The sequence below is a fragment of the Gymnodraco acuticeps genome, unplaced genomic scaffold, assembly GCF_902827175.1.
Source record: "Gymnodraco acuticeps unplaced genomic scaffold, fGymAcu1.1, whole genome shotgun sequence".
Taxonomy (NCBI): domain Eukaryota; kingdom Metazoa; phylum Chordata; class Actinopteri; order Perciformes; family Bathydraconidae; genus Gymnodraco; species Gymnodraco acuticeps.
In genome coordinates, this window is record NW_022991286.1 from 62,088 (window position 1) to 82,465 (window position 20,378).

Here is a 20,378-nt window from a genome sequence, read left to right on the forward strand (position 1 = left end):
ACACCTGATTAAAAAAATATATAATAATTGCCTTACGCATGTTAGAAGCACTTTATTGCAGCTTCCCCGAAGTTTTTTAGAAACGAAATGTTTCTCAGCCTAACCGGAAGTGACGAAAACTCAGGAAGACGATACGATAACAAACCATGGCGTCTATGCAGAATGAACGTGGAAGGGCAAATATACCAGACAAAGAAGAAGGATTGTACGAGGTATCCAGTGATGATAGCGAGTCAGAAACATCCTCTCGGCTTTCCTACGAAAATGTCGTTTTAGGAACTGAATCTGAATCCGGTTCAGTAAGCGACGATGGTGAGAATATTGAGCCAGACGATGGACCATTACGTCCTTATTTGTTCGAGCCCGAGCCCAAGGTGATGGTTCACGGCATGGGCAATGGCGAGGATGACCAGGACCAGGCGCCAGATGATGCACCCCTACGCACAAATAATCTTGACTGGTAGGTCCCTAAGCATAGATCACCTGTAGCCTTTACAAATATTAATCATTGTTAACCAGTTAAGGCCGAAGGTCCCCCCAGTGGACCCCTCCCACCGTTTTTTTTCTCTCACATGTCTCAGGGCTTCTTAACATTTATGAAACTATTAATGTTTCATACCCTTTTAAAAGGTAAGAAACTCCGCTAACTGACAATAAGAACAATTGTTAGCTAGAAAAAACACAAGAGTAATACCAAGCCTTTGAATTAGCATTGAGCGAAACAATGCTAACTAATGCTAACGCTTTTTTACACACAACACACAGTGGAAATGCCCTTATTACTATCTTAACTGCACAAACAAGATATACGATTTAAAGCTGAGACTCCACAGGTGTAATGTCATCACTGTAAGACCTCGAATTCCTGGAGCTATCAGCCAGAAAAGAGAAAGTAAACAACATCCGGTTCCAAAAATATTACAATAATTACGTCTTACCTTTTTTGATTTGTGATCAAAAGTTGTGTTCAACGGAATAAAAACGCATCTCAAGGTTAATCCAATGTCGTTGTGTCACGTAGAATTTTTCTGTCGCACTACAGCCATACAAAACACATCTATTCACCATAATAAAGGTCGGCTATTCACATGCAAATGCTATTGAATGTCCGCCATTGTTTGTGCCCGTCTTCCTGAGCTCTCGTCATCACCCGAAGATTCCCGACGATTCCCGAAGTATTTCGTTTCATTGAGAGGGCGCAGTAAAATTGAAAATAAAATGAAACTAGGCGGATGAAATTATAAAAATTGTTTAATATGCTTCTTTTTAATAAAAATACATAAGTTAAACCCAAAATTCGCGGATTTCCACTATCCCTTTAAGTTGTATGGGTATGTACTTTTAGGACAGGGTTTACCAAACTGTCCCTGTGTTCTGGGCAGAGGGCTGCCGTGCTGCAGTAAACAGAATCCATAAAGCCGAAGGGAGCAGGCTATTTGATGGTGTAATAACATTATGTGGTGTTATGGCCGTTAGCGGGGACATTAGCCTGCAGATGTTAGCTAGCAACGAGCGAGACTGCTGCCACGGGAGCGGGGGGGCTTTGGGACGTAATGAAGGTAATGAGAGTCCTAATGAAGCCCAGCAGCTTCAGCAACACTAATAAAAGACATTAGCTCTGTTCAAAACCCTTGCATCAACTCAGAAGCTGCTCTGCATCCTCTTTATAGCAACTCTAAGATCCCTTATCTCTCTCTGCTGCACCCTCAGCTCTTCATCTCTCCCTCCTCTTCCTCTCAAAACTATGCTCTTTACTACATTTCAACCAGATTCCTCTTACGGTTTATTCTGTGGGTTTTCTTTGGAAGTTTTTCCTTGTACGATGTGAGGGTCTAAGGACAGAGGGTGTCATATTGTCATACTGATATTTTGTACACACTGTAAAGTCCACTGAGACAAATGTAACATTTGTGATATTGGGCTATATAAATAAACATTGATTGATTGATTGATTGATATTCACTGCAGCTGTCAAAGGATCCATAGATTGGTACAGCATCAACTCACTACTACAGTATGTTCTTATCTGCATAAAAGCATTCATGTATTCAAATCACATACAGGTTAAATGTAAACACAACAACTCAGTTAGGTTTATATAGAAGAGGATTAGGTCTACCATTTTCGAGATCCGACCAAAAGTGAATTTATTTTTTAGTTCTCAGATTGAAGTCAGAATTTGGAGAAAAAAAAGTCAGGATTCTCCCTTTAAAATTCTGACTCTACACTCCGAATTCTGACTTGATTCCCAAAAATGAAATCCCTTTTAGTCAGATCGAATACACTTTTTTCACGTGTGCCCCAACCCTGTTCTGTGACACTGTACCGTGACATACTGTAGCGTCACATGACATAATGTCAGAAAACACAAGTCAGTTTTTGGTTCCACACGGAAGAAGAGTTCTGAATGAAACTTTGCTCATCCACCTGCACTCCCACCTTCCCAAAAGGGATTTTAGCACAATTAAATACGTTGCTATACCATGTGACTTTCACTAAAGGTCGCTTAATATACTACGTCACTTTCTGCGATCGTGGCTCATTGTGCTATCACTTGAAACATTGACTTCATAACTGTATCACTTCATTGTTTTTCAAGCAAGGAGTAAAGGAGTTTAGGTATCTCGGGGTATTGTTTTCGAGTGAGGGGACGATGGGTCGTGAGATGGGCTGGAGTATCGGAGCAGCAGGAGCTATTGTTGTGATGAAGAGAGAACTGTGCCAGGAGGCAAAGCTCACCATCTACCAGTCCATCTTCGTTCCTCTCACCTATGGTCATAGAGGACGGGTCATGACCGAGAGACCAATATTGTGGATCCAAGTTGCCAAAATGGGTTTTCTCCGAAGGGCTGGCATCTCCCTTAGGTGAGACGTGCCGTCATCCTGGAGGGAGTCAAAGTAAAGCCGCTGCTCCATTTTGAAAGGAGCCAGATGAGGTGATTCATTGACTGGTGCAGCATCAACTCACGACTACTACCGTATCTTCTGATCTGCATTTCCGAACCAAAAATAAATGTTATATCAGCCTCATTACACTTGCCAATACACACAAAGCCATATAGCTAACATTGTGACATGAATGGATTAACTTTGGGAAACGCAACTACTGGGTAAGGTTGATACGGAAGAGGATTAGGGCCAGAAAGGTAATGCCACCTGGCACCTCCCTATGGGGGTTATTTAACCGGGAGGAAACCTGGGGCAGACTCAGGATGTGGAGGGATTATATCTCCACGCTGTCCTGGGAGTGCCTTGGTATCCTCCAATCAGAGCTGGTTGATGCCAGGAAAGAGAAGTTTGGGGCCCTCTGCTGGAACCGCTTCCTCCGTGACCAGACTGCGGATAAGAGGTTGCCTGTCAGCGATGGTTCCATCTTCTCGCATGTTAAAAGATGCCGCTTTTCCATTGATATTCAATTAACCTTTTTTGGGGTTTAGACAGTTGATCTGACAAAAAAAAGTAAATCATCACTTCAGCTTTTGGAACTTACGACGGGCATTGTGTGAAAATGTTCTGACACTTAAATTACCAGTAGAGAAATTAATAGTGAAAATAGTTGCAGCCCTACTCAGCATACAGACTGAAGCTTAAAAATACTTTGATCATAATATAGAGCATGGGAAAGGATAAAAACGAATTAGATGTTCCTGTTGTCAGTGTTCATGACCGTAGGTTGAGGTGGGAATGGGGTCAAACATATACATGTTTCTCAGGTCACACAGCTCAGGTGTCTGAAGTGAAACTGGAGCCACAGTTATATGATATTATATATGTGTGAAAAAGCTGCAGGCCGGTTCACCTCAGTATCTGTACAAGATGTGAAAAATAAGCCCACTACATACATGTAATATATTGAAATGCAAAGCCCAGAGGCACCTGGACAGGAATATTAACCTGTCTCAGATTTGCTGTATGTCAGTTAGTTTATAAGTCTAGGCATACTTATGATTTAGAATATGCTACATACCTTGTTGAATGGCTAAAGTGGATAATGTCATTATACTGACTGGCTGATTTGAGGTTGCTAACTTTCAACTTATTAATTCTGGCATATTCACACTAGGGCTGCAACAAGTTAATAATGATTTGCAAAAATAAACTGCAGATGTGGTCTATTAAATGTCAGGAAATGGAGAGAAATGTCCATCCTAGTTTTTCAAAGTCCAAGGTAATGTCTTCAAATGTCTTGGTTTGTCAGTACAAAACCCAAAGATATGTAATTAACATGATATAAAACAGAGGAAAGCAAGTAAAATCCATATTTAATAAGTTAGTAAGTTAGAAAAAAAGAGCACTTTCTGGCATTTTGAATTAAAAAAAACGTGCTTTTTAATGTTAATCATTTTGTACCGCTCAATTAATGTAGTTGAGTAACTGTTGCAGCTCTACTTTAACTGTGTTGGAAACAGCACTGTGTCCTTTTCATTGGCTTCTGTGTTGCACTTATGTCCAACCCAAAGATATATAAGACTACAAACTATAAGAAAAATGACTAAATGCAAACAGTCAAAAATCCAAATATATTCCATTACAAAGCAGCAAATCCTCACATTTGAGAAGTAGTAAATGTGTTGTCAATTCCTTTTCTATTGTTTGACTGTTTGCTGAAGAGGAGCAAATAGAAACAACACTGCAACACTAGTGCCAGACGATGCTCCAAACAATAACATGTTTGTTTGTTTCACAGACCCAACCCGAAACACACACAAACACAGAGGCAGGTTTAATTGTTTCTTAAATGCAGGTGTGGCAGAGGATTTTCTACAAACAGGTCTGTGTGTTGTTCTGCTGCCACTGGGTGGAGAGGCAGTTTAACCACACATTCCTACATACCAACACTAAGTGTGGTGCTTCTTCCAGTGACAGCAGCACCATGGAGAAACTTAGAGACAATCCAATGATAACAGGAGAGTGTTTGTACGATTTGACTGTATTCCTTACAGTTCTAATCATTTAATGGCGGATACATGAAGCACACAAACAGACACACCTCCACAAGTCCAAAGCCTTTATGATGATGTCGGAAACCTCATGAACACAAAATCAGATAAAAAAAGTATCTAAACCATTTTTTCGTTATGTCTTCAATATATGTTTAGTTATGTATGTGTTTACAGTAGGACCTGGAGTAATCTAGTCCTGGACTCGGAAGTGAGTCGGATTCGAGGGCTGATTTTCGTAAATCGACAGACTCGCGCAGTGATGGATTTGGACTCGTGAATTCTCGCACACGAGGACTCGGAATCCGATAAAGGTTTGAGTCGTGCACTGATGAACTCGGACATTGACGATCTGACTTAGACTCAAACAAGTTTTGTCTCGAATCTGGATGTACTCTGCCCCAGGCATGTGCAGCTGAGAGTTCCCGTACCGTGACCCCCACTATTCTCAGTCTAAAGACGTGGGAGACAAGACTCTGACTCTTCTTGTGTGAGTCTGACTTGGAATCGGACTTGAGCACAGGTAATAATGACTCGGACTCGACTGAGGGCCCGTCCACACAGAGATGATTTCCGTTGTATCCGCTAAAGTTCTTTATCGTATAGACCAGGGGTTTTCAAAGTGTGGGAAGGTGAGCCTCCCCTCAGAGAACATAAGAACAGCCGCGCCCCCCCTCCCAATTATTATTGCTATTATTATTATTATTATTATTATTATTATTGTTGTTGCTATAATGCAGGGGTATTATTATCCAGTGGAATGCCCTTACCTACTGGCCTAGTTAAATCAAAGTGGTTACTTTTTTTTGGCTGGGCAGTGTAGTTTTACACACCGTCTTATTTGACTTTCTCAGGACTTAAAACTGTTTTTTGGGGGCAGCCCCCCACAAATAAAAAAAAATATTTACACACCTAAGGTCATCATCTTAACAGTTTGTTATTGTTACGGTTGCTGTTTCTGTCTGTTCATTAATCTGCCTGTGAGTGTTTTCAGATGTGCGTGTAATATGTAAATAAGCTGCGCAGTAGCCCTGACGTCATTGGCTGCCCATCCTCTGGTCCGCCTCTGAAGATGGTGATTGGATTGACGTCATCCAATCGCAGCACACAGCCGGCGCACACCTGCTGGGGAGGAGTACAAAGGTCGCGGACTATCACCACTCTGGAGGCTCTGGTGAGTGAACAGACGCCTCTCGCTATTTGCTCTTCGTTCTGGGGGTTAACTTGTGTGGACCGTGTTATTGTGATTAGCAGTATTGTTGTGATTAGATGTTGTTACGTTCCCTATTAGGCTAGGGGAACTAAAGGGAAGAAACACAACCAGATTGGTATTGGTATAATTATAAGTGATTTATTGTAAATTGCAGCGGTAAACAAAATGGAAGGCGTGCAGCCTGAACAAACAAAAGGACCAAAAGGGCACCGGTTGACAAATAACCAAACAAAGGGAGGACTCTTAAAAAGGAGTCCGTGTACATACAAAGAAATAAAGCTCACACTAAATAAGGAACTAAACAAAACCTCACTTTAAAAGTGGTACAGACTAACACCGGGAATTTATACAAAACACATAGCTAAACTAAAGGCAACAGTCACAAAACCCTAAGCTACTCTAAACACTATATAAACTACTCTAACCTCTAACTAAGCTACTCTAGGCACTACTAATACACAATATCACACTACCTGACACAGACCACACAAGTTAACCACAGAACGAGAGTAAGTAGCGAGAGGCGTCTGTCCCACAATACAGAGCCTCCAGAGTGGTGATAGTCCGCAGCCTTTGTACTCCTCCCCAGCAGGTGTGCGCCGGCTGTGCGCTGCGATTGGACGACGTCAATCCAATCCCCATCTTCAGAGGCGGACCAGAGGATGGGCAGCTAATGATGTTGGGGCAATCACACAGCTCATTTGCATAATCACACACACAGCTGCAAACAATCCCAGCAGATTAAGGAGCAGACAAACAGCAACCGTAACAGATGTGCTTAGATTAGTTTAGTATTGTTTGACGGTTGTCCTAGCTGTGTTTTCTTACAGCCTTCCTTTATTTAGTTGTATCACTTTTAAAGTGAGGTTTTGTTTTGTTCCCTATATTAGTATTTATTTCTTCTGTATGCCATTAGACTCCTTTTTTAGAGTCCTCCTTTTGTTAGGTTATTTGTCAACCTGTGCCCTTTTGGCCTTTTTGTTTGTTCAGGATGCACGCCTTCCATTTTGTTACAACCTGTTCTGTAATAAAACTACTTATAATTATTACGAATTACATACTGGTGTGTGTTGCATTCCTCATCCCTAGTGAGTTTGTAACAGTTATGCTCATCGAGTCATCCGTGAGCAGAGCATCAAGTTGGCATGCCTATAACAGCTGAATGCGGCAATTACCATCTTGTTCAGCAAAAACGCCTCACAAATTTAAGATCTAACGCTTTAGTGCGTTTTGATTCAATGCTGAGTACAGCCAAACTTGACAGTCTCTTCTCTGTCATTGTAGACCGCAAATACCTCATTCCCTCTGTGTAGTTGGGTCCGAATGCGCCGTCCCGTTCAAATGAAATCGCCGCCAATGACATTTCCTTGCTCGCGCCAGGGCCGGGGGAGGAGTTACAAGGCTCACGTCTTGTGCTGCATTCACTTGCACTCGGACATGAAGTATTTTCTCTCATAAATGTCCGATGAGCCACAACTTTTATTTCAAAACAAAGCTGACGTTTTCTGCCAGACGCTGTCTCCTCTTTCACTTTAGGTAACTTCACTAAAAATCGATCCATGTTGCCGCTCGCATAAAGTTAACTAGCTAGATTTCACTGTTTCTCGTTATTTTTTTCTCACGCTGCGCCTCCCCTGAAGCTCTCTGGCGCCCCCCAGGGGAGGCGCGCCTCACACTTTGAAAACTGCTGGTATAGACGGCTCGTCCACACGAAGCCGAAACGGAGTCGCTGCTTCGGAGCCCGAAACCAATCAACTTTGAAACCGGCTCCCAAAGTGGGTAAGTCTGGAGACAACACGCTTGCGGCTCCGTGTGTACGCCCTATACGATAATTTCCTGAATAGATGATGCCATAGTCCCACCTCTCCTGCTCACCCCCGCGTCATTGTCGATGCGTTTCGCCAACAACAACAACAACGGTGGATCACAGGGTCGTCAGTCCACACAAATGCCTCCCTTCTTGCACGAATATCCGCCATCTTCTACCTTGTTTGTTTGTTTATGCCTTATGCCCATGCTCAGGGGGTCTTATTCGCTGCTTTTGGTGTATTTTTGGCAGAAGTACAGCGCCACATACAGGCCTAGCATATGTACTACAGCGTCTCTCTCCAGCGGTTTCGAGCGGTTTCGTTTGGAAGGACTCATTTGAGCTGATTCCGTGTGGACGGAAGACTTTTTTTTTTTTTAAATCGACTTTGGTTCAAAATTGGTTTAGTCTCCGTGTGGACGGGGCCTGAGACTCATCCTAGGGGACTCGGAATTGAAGAATAGGGACTGGAGAGTGACTCGGACTCCAGAATTGGTGACTTGACTACAAAACTGTAGGGCTGTACCCGAATATCGGTCACCAAATTGAATTTATTGAAATCTCCACTATCAACGTAAGAGCTTGTGCCTCTTCGGGGGGTGCTAACACTTAACCATAAACTTTATCGTTTATTTTCTCCGTCTTTATATGTAGATATTACTTTTCTCCGTTAATCTGCAGTAGGCCTATGGTACAGTCCTGCTGATACTTTTCTACTTTGTACTCGATTTACTTTTTTATCAAAGGTAACTAATAAGGCTCAATTTACGCAACAATAGCACTTAAGCATTCTTGAGTTAATACTTTAAGCTTTTAATTCATTAAATTACAGAACAAAATATTGAACTTTTGATATAAAATGGAACATATGGTGCAAGAGTTTATACCAATATGATCCAGTATCACAGAATGAATTACCAAAAGCATATGGTGAGTAGAAAAATGTGCTCCACTATGACTAAAGACAAATTAAAGTAGCGCTTACATATGCATGTCAACAATAATGATCCATTAATGTAATACTGTAACATGAAAGTAATGACTCATCTAGGGCTGCATGTGCATCTTCCCTGGTCTCACGATTTGATTACGATTATCCTGTCACCGATTCGATATCCGATGCATCACGATTCATACCAATGCGTTGCTTCCTCAATTTTCTATATTACTGCACTTGGCTTCTTTTTCATCAATGAATACATGCAGTAAATACATATGAACTCTCTTTTTATTATTCAGAAAGTGCTTCAGAAATCAATAAAATAAATGTCTGGACATTCATTTATAAACCAAAGTAAACCAATTGTAGAGGTCTAGCCTCCCTATATCTGTGTGTGAAATTGTTCCATCCTCAAAAACAAAAAACTAATGCTTCTGCAGTCTAGCTGCAGCTTAGGACTTCTGTTAAAAAAAAGGACACTGAATGTCCTGAATGTGGCATCACAAACATGACTTGAGTCTGAACACAGCAGACAGAGTATTTACAACAGCATATAAAAACGAAAATACTGCATGTGGGTGCACACTTACATTATCTGTCTTACTGTTACATAAATCCCATGAATGTATGAGATTAAGTTAGCTTCATCATATCTCAATCAGTGATTAAGTGAATAATAACTTTTCTATCAGGTTACTATCAGCCTGTCACTCATTATTTTCAGGGAGGGGGGGGTTTGGAGGAACTGAGAGGAGACGGCGATCGCGGAAGCTTTTTTCCTCCTGCCTTCACAAACTTTACACACGTATCGTCTGAAAATAGCAAGAGGATATTCATACTCTGCAATCCAAGACTTATTTAAAATCCACCCAAAACCTGACATGATTGTATTAAAAAAACATAAATCCCTGTGTGTCTGAGCTGCAGCGACACGGACTGATTCAGAGCGGGTCCTTCTGCTGTTGGTTCTGGACTGGTGTTCTTGGCCGTTTCTCAATGTTGACTAAAGCTGCTCCAGAGCCACTATAGAATAGAATATATCTTTATTGTCATCACACATCAGTGCAACGAAATTCAGTTTCAAGCATACTACGTCATCGAGTGAAGCCAAAGCACTGTTTAAATGCTCACCATACATGTGCTACCAAGCAAGCCTCCTCGACATTGAGAAATGACCCTTGTGTTGGTGGATAAAGCAGACTGCCCTTAAAGATCAAATGCAAAGGTTTTTTTATAATTGCCAGTAAAATCGAAGTCATATAGCTACAACACTATCTAAGATATTTCAGTATTAAAATCGGAGATAATATGCGTCTGGCAATGCGCAATATTTATTTTGTTCAACCCCCAACACCAAGTCCGACGATTTATTTTCTCAGCCGCTCTACCGCAAGATGGCGTCGCGTGACGTCACAGTGGCCAAACAAACAAACCATGGCTTATCGCTCACAGCTGCTTCCGCCGATAGTACAACTTAGTTTCGTTATCATGTCTGATTCTGAGTAGACTATAGACTAAAAGCTTTAGGAATCCAAACTATAACATATAATAAGTACCCTGTATCAAGATTGATGCAAAACAAGTGACGTTTGACCTTTTTAGAGAGGTTTAGAAAAATAAAGTCCAGGCGGACTCACCACTGGGTAATTTGGGAACCATCACAACCAAACACAATGCTAACAGTGAGACTCTGAATTAGCCCCGAGCGAAAAATGCTAACCTATTACTGCACCGAAATCACTCCTAGCTCCCTTATTACTTATCCTAGCTCCACATCCAACACATTGTTTATGATCGTAAAGACACAGAATCTAACGGTGCCCACCTCTATAAGCACCCACTCGGGCTGAAAGAAATGAAAGCATGGCGGAGGGCTTTTTTTATGCATAGGCCTAATGAAGTGGTTAGAAGAATGTTGGGTTTTCTAAGTGCTCACAGTCACTTTTAATTGCGCGGGGGGGCATTTTTTATTGGGCCAGGAGGAATAATAGTGGATTTAATCCCTATCATAATGCATATTGTTCACACTTTTCCGTTATGAGTGGAGGAGCGATGAATGAGCTGCAGATAAACTACAATGCTAACAGTGAATTAGCCCCGAGCGAAAAATGCTAACCTATTACTGCACCGAAATCACTCCTAGCGCCCTTATTACTTATCCTAGCTCCACATCCAACACATTGTTTATGATCGTAAAGACACAGAATCTAACGGTGCCCACCTCTATAAGCAATAAAACTGCAATTCCGTTATCTGCTGTGCTCCGTGCGCTTTGAAATATAATCAAAAGTTGTTTACCTCAATTCTTTGGCGTTTCTGCATCGCCCGGGTCTTTCGTTCTTTCAGTGGTTTCTTGTGCTGAAATATGGAGGGGACGGTTCCGGGTTTCAGCCTCCGACGTGCTATTAATGCTTCTCCACCAACAGACTTCATGATAGCAGGATCAACGTCGTATGCATCACACGCGAAGTGGTCAGAACACAACTTGCTCCATTTTTTGCGGATGATTTGGTCTTTGAGAAATGCATGTAAAACTCTCCCAGATCCCGCACCGTTCGTACAACAAAAAGCACAACAATAACCCATGTTAATTCAGTTTTATTTTCGAAAAACATGTGACCGAGACTGCCGAGTCGGGATATTTGGTCCAGAGACTGTTTGGCCACTATTACGTCACGCGCGCGGAGGCTGCTTGGAATTACATGTCAGAAATTCAGACGGCTTTGGGTCGAGTTTTGGATCAATAAAAAGCTTTTTTTTTGGGTGTAATATCTCGATTTAAATAAAATAAAAAATACAGGCAGTCTTAAAAACAACATTTCTATAAAAATGTAGCATATTTGGAAGCTTTGCATTTGATCTTTAAATGAATAAATTGTTAAATTTATTACAATGCAATAAAAAGAGGTGTGTCCTATGCAGCCAGTATAGTTATTTGACCCAGCACAGATTTTGAGTGATTCGGTCACATGACCTGTGTAGTGCCGAGAGACGGGAGTCGGAAGCGGTGCATCGAAGGTACAAAGTTAGCTTTAATTACTGCTTATCTTTCTTACAGTGCAGATGCTTTTTCTGCTTGCTCCTGCCTCTGCTTACTTTTTATGCTGATTTTCCTATTCTTATTCTCTGAAAACTTCGAGCAGCGGTTCCTAGACATTAACTTATCACTGGGACAGTTAATCTTCGTAAATAGACGGAGGGTTTCAGCCATATTTCAACATTTTTACGACGACGTCAGTCTTACAGTAGCGTGGCCTAGCAACAGCTAAAGCCTGGTAGGCTACTGCATGCTAGTTGGTAGCAAAATGCCTCCGTTCTCTACAGATGACTTCCAAAAACTTATACAGAAGATGGCTGTGTTGGAAATGAAAATGCAACGGTTGGAAGTTAACGTGGAAGTGAATGGACTATGTCGTGGGAATGACACCACTTTACCTGTATTGCAAAATAATGGAGAAGGGTATGCTAACTCACAGCTAGTTAGCAGCTACAAGGATTCCAAGGAACAGGAGGGCTGTGTACCGGGTAATAAATCTACAAGTGGTAGTCCTCCCTGGAACTCTCTGGGTGCAAAACCTAAGAGTAAATCATTTCCATGGGATTTGGGAGGACGGATAACAGGCAGAGCCCAGCGCTCAGAAATCTGTGATGTGACCGGCTGGCCTGCTTTGTCATCACCCAGGAGGAGCGCCTCTTCAACCCCTATTCATACTAGGAAACAGCAGTGGACAGCTGCTAAAGGGAGAATTAAAACAATCCTCCTAAACCACCAAGTGTGCCAATCCAGAACAGATACGCTCCGCTGACCGAGAACCGGAGATCTGATGACCTGGATAACCTGTCCTCTTCACACAGCAGGGTAAGGACCAATAGCTACTCCAAAAGTAAAAGGCTAGAGGGAAAGCTAACGACTGGGCCTGAAAATCTGATTGTGGGTGACTCTGCTGTAAGAGATGTAAAAGGTCTGTGTAATAAGAACAACACCAAAGTACTCTGTTTTCCCAAGGATGTGGTCTCTGACTTGGCTGAGAAGATCCTGCATATTGGGGCTGAGCATCTGACTGTGAAGAATGTGGTACTACACATTGGAACAAATGATGTTGTGAAACAACAGTCAGAAGTGCTGAAAAAAGACTTTAAATGTCTGTTGGAAACTGTCAGCTCTCTAAATGCAGATGTGTTCATCAGTGGCCCTCTACCGCCAGTCAGAAGAGGAGTGGAGAGATTCAGCAGATTGTTTGCACTGAACACCTGGCTTTCAACTGTCTGTGCTGACCATTCTGTCCATTTTATTGACAATTTTAACTTTTTCTGGGACCGCAGACATCTTTTCAAGGCAAATGGAGTTTGCCTGAACAAGTCAGGAGTGAAATTGTTTATCTCTAACATATTCAACTGCCTGCGTCATCAATCTGTTCCCTCTGCCAAGGACAAGCAGCAAGAAGAATCAAAACAGGAGAAAGACACAACACATCGCGCAGAAAACCCTGAAGAATTATCATTGCACCTGCCTGAGGAATGTTTCTGATTATGGGAGACATATGAGACACATGGAGGAGTCTCCACCGCCCGTCACCGTCACCACCCCCCCCCCCCCCCCCCCCCTCCCCCTCCCCCTCCCCCCTCCCCCCCCCTGTCAACGCCTTTGAGGATACTCCATTCACCCTTTCACCCTCGCCCACCCTCCTGGAGATCGCTGAACACACAAAGGAGATACTGAGGGTTGGCACCGATTCCTTCCTGGAGTTCAAAGACCAAACTAAGGCGATACACAGGGCTGGCACCATGTCCTTTACCCCCGCTCCTCAACGACGCCCACCAAAATCACTGCAGAGACGCGCACCACCTCCCCCGTCTTCATCACCGCGCCTACGTCAACCACCTCCCCCCCTGGCAGCATGTCCTCTACCCCCGCACCATCTCCCCCGTCTCCATCCCCGTGCCTACGTCAACCACCTCCCCTCCCTTCAAGAAAGCATCTGCAGTCTCTGAAGCCTGATAAGAATGTGTGTGTACAAAACACAACAAACTCTTACTGATATGTGTGGGGTCCAGGCTCAAGGGCGTATGGCACTCTCAACTCTTTCCAGGACATGTCGGGGCCCTGCCTGCCAGTAGCTTTGCCGATATCTGTGTTGATAGGTAATAGATTAAGAGCGGTGAATCATCTTAGAAACAGGAAGCGCTCAAACGTTTGTGTGAGTTTATCTAATTTAGCAGTGATTCCATGTCAGCCACAGCTTGTTACAAAAAACATGACTGATAGTGTGTTTAACAAACTTAAACTAGCTTTATTAAATGTCAGGTCTTTGGCAGGAAAAACATTTTTAATCAATGATTGTATCACTGAGCACAATCTCGATTTTATGTTTTTAACAGAAACTTGGATTGAACAGAATAACAGTGCAGCTGTTCTTATCGAATCAACCGCTCCCAACTTTAGTTTTATGAGTCAGGAAAGAATGCATAAGAAAGGAGGTGGAGTTGCTATTCTGTTAAATGATTCCCTTCAATGCAGGAAGACATCTTATGGAATCTTTGATTCTTTTGAATATGTGGCCCTTCAGCTGAAATGCTCCTCTCGAGCTCTGTTCCTAAATATCTATAGACCACCCAAATACTGTGCAAGCTTTTTTGATGACTTTACTGAACTGCTGTCTATAGTGTGTATTGACTTTGACCGTCTAGTCATTGTTGGTGATTTTAACATCCATGTTGACAACCCCCAGGACAGAGGGGCTAAAGAACTGTTTTGTGTTCTTGATAGTTATGGACTGACTCAGCATGTGACGGAGCCCACGCACAATAAGGGGCACACTCTGGACTTAATTATCTCAAAGGGTCTGAATATCTCTAAGGTTGTGGTGACTGATGTTGCACTGTCTGACCACTCCTGTGTTTTCTTTGAGAGCTCTATTTCTGTTCACAAAAATGTTCAAAAAGAGGTAACCACAAAGCGATATTTAACTGAAAATACTAGGTAAATGTTTACTCAGAATTTTTCTACCACACTTGCCCCTGCTAACATCTCAGTAAATAAGCTAGTAGATCATTTTAATTCAAAAATTTAAAATTGTATAGATGCCATTGCTCCAACTAAGGTAAAGGAAGTGTCTGGCAAGAAAATATCTCCATGGAGAAAGGCCATGACCGTGAAAACAGAAAAAAGAGAATGTCGAAAAGCTGAACGCAGGTGGCGAAAAACAAATCTCCAGGTTCACTTTGACATTTATAAAGAGAGACTTGGCCTTTATAATTTGGAATTGAAAAACGCACGACAATCGTTCTTCTCTGACATCATTACCAAAAACAAAAACAACGCACGTGCCTTGTTTGCTACCGTCGACAGACTAACTAACCCCCCAGTGTCAGTAGCCTCTGAATTTCTATCCACCAGGGCGTGCAATGATTTTGCCTCCTTTTTTACTTACAAAATTCAGAAAATCAGACAAGCAGTCAGTGCCTCTGCATCAGGAACAGCAAATGTGTTGTCCCTATGTCCACCTAACATCAATTCAAACACCATGACACAATTCCATCAGATTAATGATAAAAACCTAGAGGACATTATTCAACTTCTGAAATCCTCCTCCTGCTGCCTTGATATTATTCCAACAGGATTTTTCAAAGATGTTTTGCCTTGCATGGCCTCAGATCTACTTCATATAGTAAACAAATCTCTTCACTCAGGTATTTTTCCACAGGCCCTGAAAACTGCAGTCATTAAACCGCTCTTAAAAAAGAATAATCTAGATGCTTCAGTAATGAACAATTACAGGCCCATATCAAACCTCCCATTTCTAGGTAAAATCATTGAAAAGGTTGTTTTTCAACAGTTGAGTAATTTCTTGCATTTAAATAACTGTTTCGATGTGTTCCAGTCAGGCTTTCGTCCAAACCACAGCACTGAGACTGCTCTTGTAAAGGTCTTTAATGACATCCACTTAAACACAGACAGTGGCAGAACTTCAGTGTTAGTATTATTAGATCTCAGTGCTGCGTTTGACACTGTTGACCACAGCATATTACTAGACCGACTGGAAAACTGGGTGGGACTTTCGGAAACAGTTCTAAATTGGTTTGAATCCTACTTAAAGGATAGAAACAACTTTGTTTCTATAGGTAAATACACATCTGAGTTGACAAATATGACATGTGGGGTTCCTCAAGGCTCCATCTTGGGGCCTCTTCTCTTTAACATCTACATGCTACCACTGGCTCAGATAATGAAGAACAACAAAATAAGTTACCATAGCTATGCAGATGACACACAAATTTACGTAACAATTTCACCAGGAGACTATGCTCCAATTCAAATACTGAGTAAGTGCATTGAACAAATCAATGACTGGATGTGTCAGAACTTTCTCCAATTAAACAAAGATAAGATAAAACTGAGGTAATGGTTTTTGGAGCCAAGTCAGAATGTATAAAAGTTAGCGCTGAGCTTCAGTGTGCAATGTTCAAAACAACAGATAAAGCCAGAAATCTAGGTGTAGTCATGGACTCTGACCTGAGTTTCAACAGTCACATTAAAACAGTTACTAAATCAGCCTACTATCACCTAAAGAATATATCTAGGATTAAAAGACTAATGTCACAGCAGGATTTGGAAAAACTTGTCCATGCCTTTATCTTCAGTAGACTCGACTACTGCAATGGTGTCTTCACAGGTCTCACTAAAAAATCTATTAGAAAGCTGCAGCTGATTCAGAACGCCGCTGCTCGAGTCCTCACTAACACTAAGAAAGTGGATCACATCACTCCTGTTCTGAAGTCTTTACACTGGCTTCCTGTGTGTCAAAGAACAGATTTCAAAATATTGCTACTGGTTTATAAAGCACTGAATGGTTTAGGCCCAAAATACATTACTGACCTCCTGCTAAATTATGAACCATCCAGATCTCTCAGGTCTTCAGGGACTGGTCAGCTTTCTGTCCCCAGAGTCAGAACTAAACATGGTAAAGCAGCGTTCAGTTATTATGCTCCAAATATCTGGAACAAACTCCCAGAAACCTGCAGGTCCGCTGCAACTCTGACTACTTTTAAATCCAGGTTGAAGACTTTTCTTTTTGTCGCTGCTTTTAATTGAACTATTCATATCTTAGACTGCACTGTAACTTTTATCCATGTATTTTTTCTTTTAATGTTTATTTTATTAGCTTTTCTTTTTAATGACTGATTTTAAATGCCCTTTTCTTAATGTCTTTCATTTTTTGTAAAGCACTTTGAATTGCCTTGTGTTGAAAAGTGCTATATAAATAAACTTGCCTTGCCTTAATGAGCATCAGAAACACACATGTTGTCGGGTTGAAGCCTGGGAAGAGAAGGGAAGAAGAAAGGAGGGCACACAGTAGGTACAGTGCGGAACAATACTCCCAACCCGTAGTTCCATGAGTGAATTATGTCAATCAGTGATCACTACACAAGCCCCCCCAGAATTCAACCATGGACACAATCCTCGCGTCCGGGAGGAAGCACCACAGGGGCCGAGGAGGGTGGGGCCGCAAGCGAGGGCCGGGCCATGGAACGGGCCGTCGGAAGGGGGCCGCAGGAGCGGGCAGGGCCTCCAACGAGGGCGAGGGCATCCCCACCGGGGGTGGGGGGCGGGCCATGGAACGGGCCATCGTAAGGGGGCCGCAGGGGGCCGCGGTAGGCGTTGAGGCTAATGAAAACAACATCCACCAACCGTAGAAAGCTGGGTCGCTGTGCTGCGACGTGGGGACGGGCGTAAATATTCCGGTGGTCCCCAGCCGGAAGGAGCGCTGCCCGGCCGCAGGCGAGGGCACAGCGCCGGCGGGCACGAAGTCCTCGGGAGGAAGGAGCGGTATCCCCGGGAAGCAGGAGCAGGATCCCCGGGAGGAAGGAGCCGTGGACAGGGGAGAGGCCAGACGGGGTCAGACGGGGTGACGTCCGAAGCCGCCGTCGAGGCAAACCGTGAGCCGCGGTTAGAGGAGAGGCCCGGTAGGGTCCAGAAGTGCGCCACCCGGGCGGCGATGAAAGCGTGGGTGATGTCCGCTAGTCGTTGTCGACAGCCGTTAGCTGTAAGCAGTTAGACGTTGTCGTCGGCCCCGGAGACTCTGCTAGGTGGCGTGACTCTACAAGGGAAGGTGCCGCTGCGTGTCGGAGCCAGCACCTCAGGGGTAAAACGCCGGGCGGCCAGGAAGAACCGGTCAGCTTCTTCGGCTAAAGCGCGGAGCTCAACACAAGCTGTGTTAGCGAGCGCATGTCCCGAAGAAACAGTTCCATTAAAAAAAGCTTTAATGAGCATCAGAAACACACATGTTGTCGGGTTGAAGCCCGGGAAGAAAAGGGAAGAAGAAAGGAGGGCACACAGTAGGTACAGTCAACATATGTGTCCGTGCAGAACAATACCCCCAACCCGTAGTTCCATGAGTGAATTATGTCAATCAGTGATCACTACACCTGGAAGTTATTGAAGAAATAAGCACATTTTTCCATCAAAAATATTAATATAAAATATTTAGAATATTACAATGAAATACAAAGAGGTGTGTCCTATGCAGCAAGTGTAGTTATTTGATCCAGCACTGATTTTGAGTCATTAGGTCACATTACCTGGAACTTATCGAATAAATGTGCTAATTTTCCCATCAACATATTAATAAAAATGCATTTAAAGTATTACAATGCAATAAAAAGAGGTGTGTTCAACAAATGTATGCTCAAGAGTGGATTTGCTTCACATTCGCTCGATCGGGAAGCTGTCAATTTATTAAAAAGAACATTGTTCTTGTGTAATTGAAAAATCATTTGTTGATGGTCCCTAAGTGAAAGCCTCGTTTCGCGGAGAAGATCTCGCCGTCGTAATACAGCCAGCAGCAGGGTAAACTGACGCTGCTGGCTGGTCCGCGAATGTCTGTCGAATATCCAACCAAAAATTCACTTCACCGCGGTAGTTTAAATTACCATCCTCACAGTCTCACATTTAGCAAATTATTCCCTGAATGTGCTTACAGTGGCAAAACAGCGAGCAGGGTGTCAGTTCAGGTGACATATAACATGTTTTTGAGAAGAAGAAACTGCTCCAAACAACACTCACCGACCGGAAAACAATCCCAAATGATTCATGGTAAATGAAGGCGTCAGAGCCGCTGAATGTGAGCTAATAATGTCAGGATGATGATTGACTTACCGGCTGCTGGACGGGATCATTTCAGGAAACGAAGAGAGAGTTAAACCGTTTCAGTGAGGAATAAAATACACAAAAACTAAAAAAACACTTCCGGTGATCCAGGTGAGGTTTATGCTTGTAATTAGGTGATAAAAGCCCAATGCAGACCTGAATCACGATCAGGCTGCTGCAGAAACTCTGAAGAGCGCCAGGTAACACGAGCCTACCTGCTGCACGTAGTTCACAGGCCACGCCCCCTCTGAACCTGTACACACGCACGCACACACACACCTGCAGCTGCTCACCTGCAGCACTTGGCAACCTGTAAAACACTCCCATTTCCACGGTGGCTGAGGAGGACAAGAAGACCAAAGCGGGTCAAAAATATAAATTGTACAACTATTCAGAAGTAACTAGGCCTAGGGTAAAATAAAAATAAAAACCCTCCTGGTTCCCCCCTGAAATAAAAACGGTCAAAATCATCCCCCTTCTAAAACTGCCATTCCCCCTTTCCATCCCTTATGTCATTTTATCAATGAACGAGGCACTGGTATTACTGCTATTTCAACATTAATTTTGCGCATATTGAGTAAAATACTGTGGGCGAGGGAGCACGCACACACGCAATGACATTTTTACCAAGTCACTGACGCTATACTATGCGAGTGCCCTAGAGGGCGCCAGAGCGCCGTGATGCGCCTGTTTGATCGATGCCAGAAGCGCAGGTAACGGTCATCACAATGGCCAAGCGACCAGGAGGACAACGCGATCTGAGGGACTTCATATTTAAAAATACTAAAAATAACATTTCAGGTAAGTCAAGAGTCAGTAATCTTAGTCATTACTCATTACTTTAGTCACCAAAGGTGGAATATATGGACATAAGCAGCAATAACAACTTAGTTTGGAGTTTATCTACGTTTTTCTCTCGTGTTAGCTAGCTGATAAGACTCACAACCAGGGCCGCCCCTGGCCAACTTGGGGCCCCAAGCGACATTGTGAGATGAGGCCCCCCCCCCCCCAACCGACAGTTGTTTTTGGAAACAAAGTAGGCTACTTTGCAAATATAATTCCTGTTTATTATTATTATTATTATTATCAACACAGTTACTTTTGTATACAGTGAGGTAAATGGTAAATGTGCATGTATGTCGTTCAGTATGCGTTTACAGGTGAATACTTCTACTAATAATAATAATCATAATCAATTCAATAATATATATATATTATTTTATTATAATATAGTTGTAATATAGTCAAGACAAAACATGCTTATGACATGCTCAAAAACTGATATTTCTTAAATCTGTATTCTAGTTCCCTCTGTCAGCAATGTATCAACA

General features: G+C 42.7%; 1 protein-coding gene across 4 annotated transcripts in view; it reads right to left on the reverse strand.

Annotated features, from left to right (window-relative positions):
• LOC117562119 (nesprin-2-like) overlaps positions 1-19,185 on the reverse strand; it is a 56,309-nt gene extending 37,124 nt beyond the window's left edge. For 3 of the 4 annotated variants that reach the window (XM_034239902.1, XM_034239898.1, XM_034239899.1), the window contains exon 1: positions 19,057-19,185. The gene's annotated coding sequence lies outside the window, so the exon portion shown is untranslated. Of the gene's footprint in view, positions 1-938; positions 995-19,056 lie in introns of those variants that run through there. The other variant, XM_034239901.1, reaches the window with a different exon arrangement.
• Between the last annotated feature and the right edge of the window lie 1,193 nt (positions 19,186-20,378).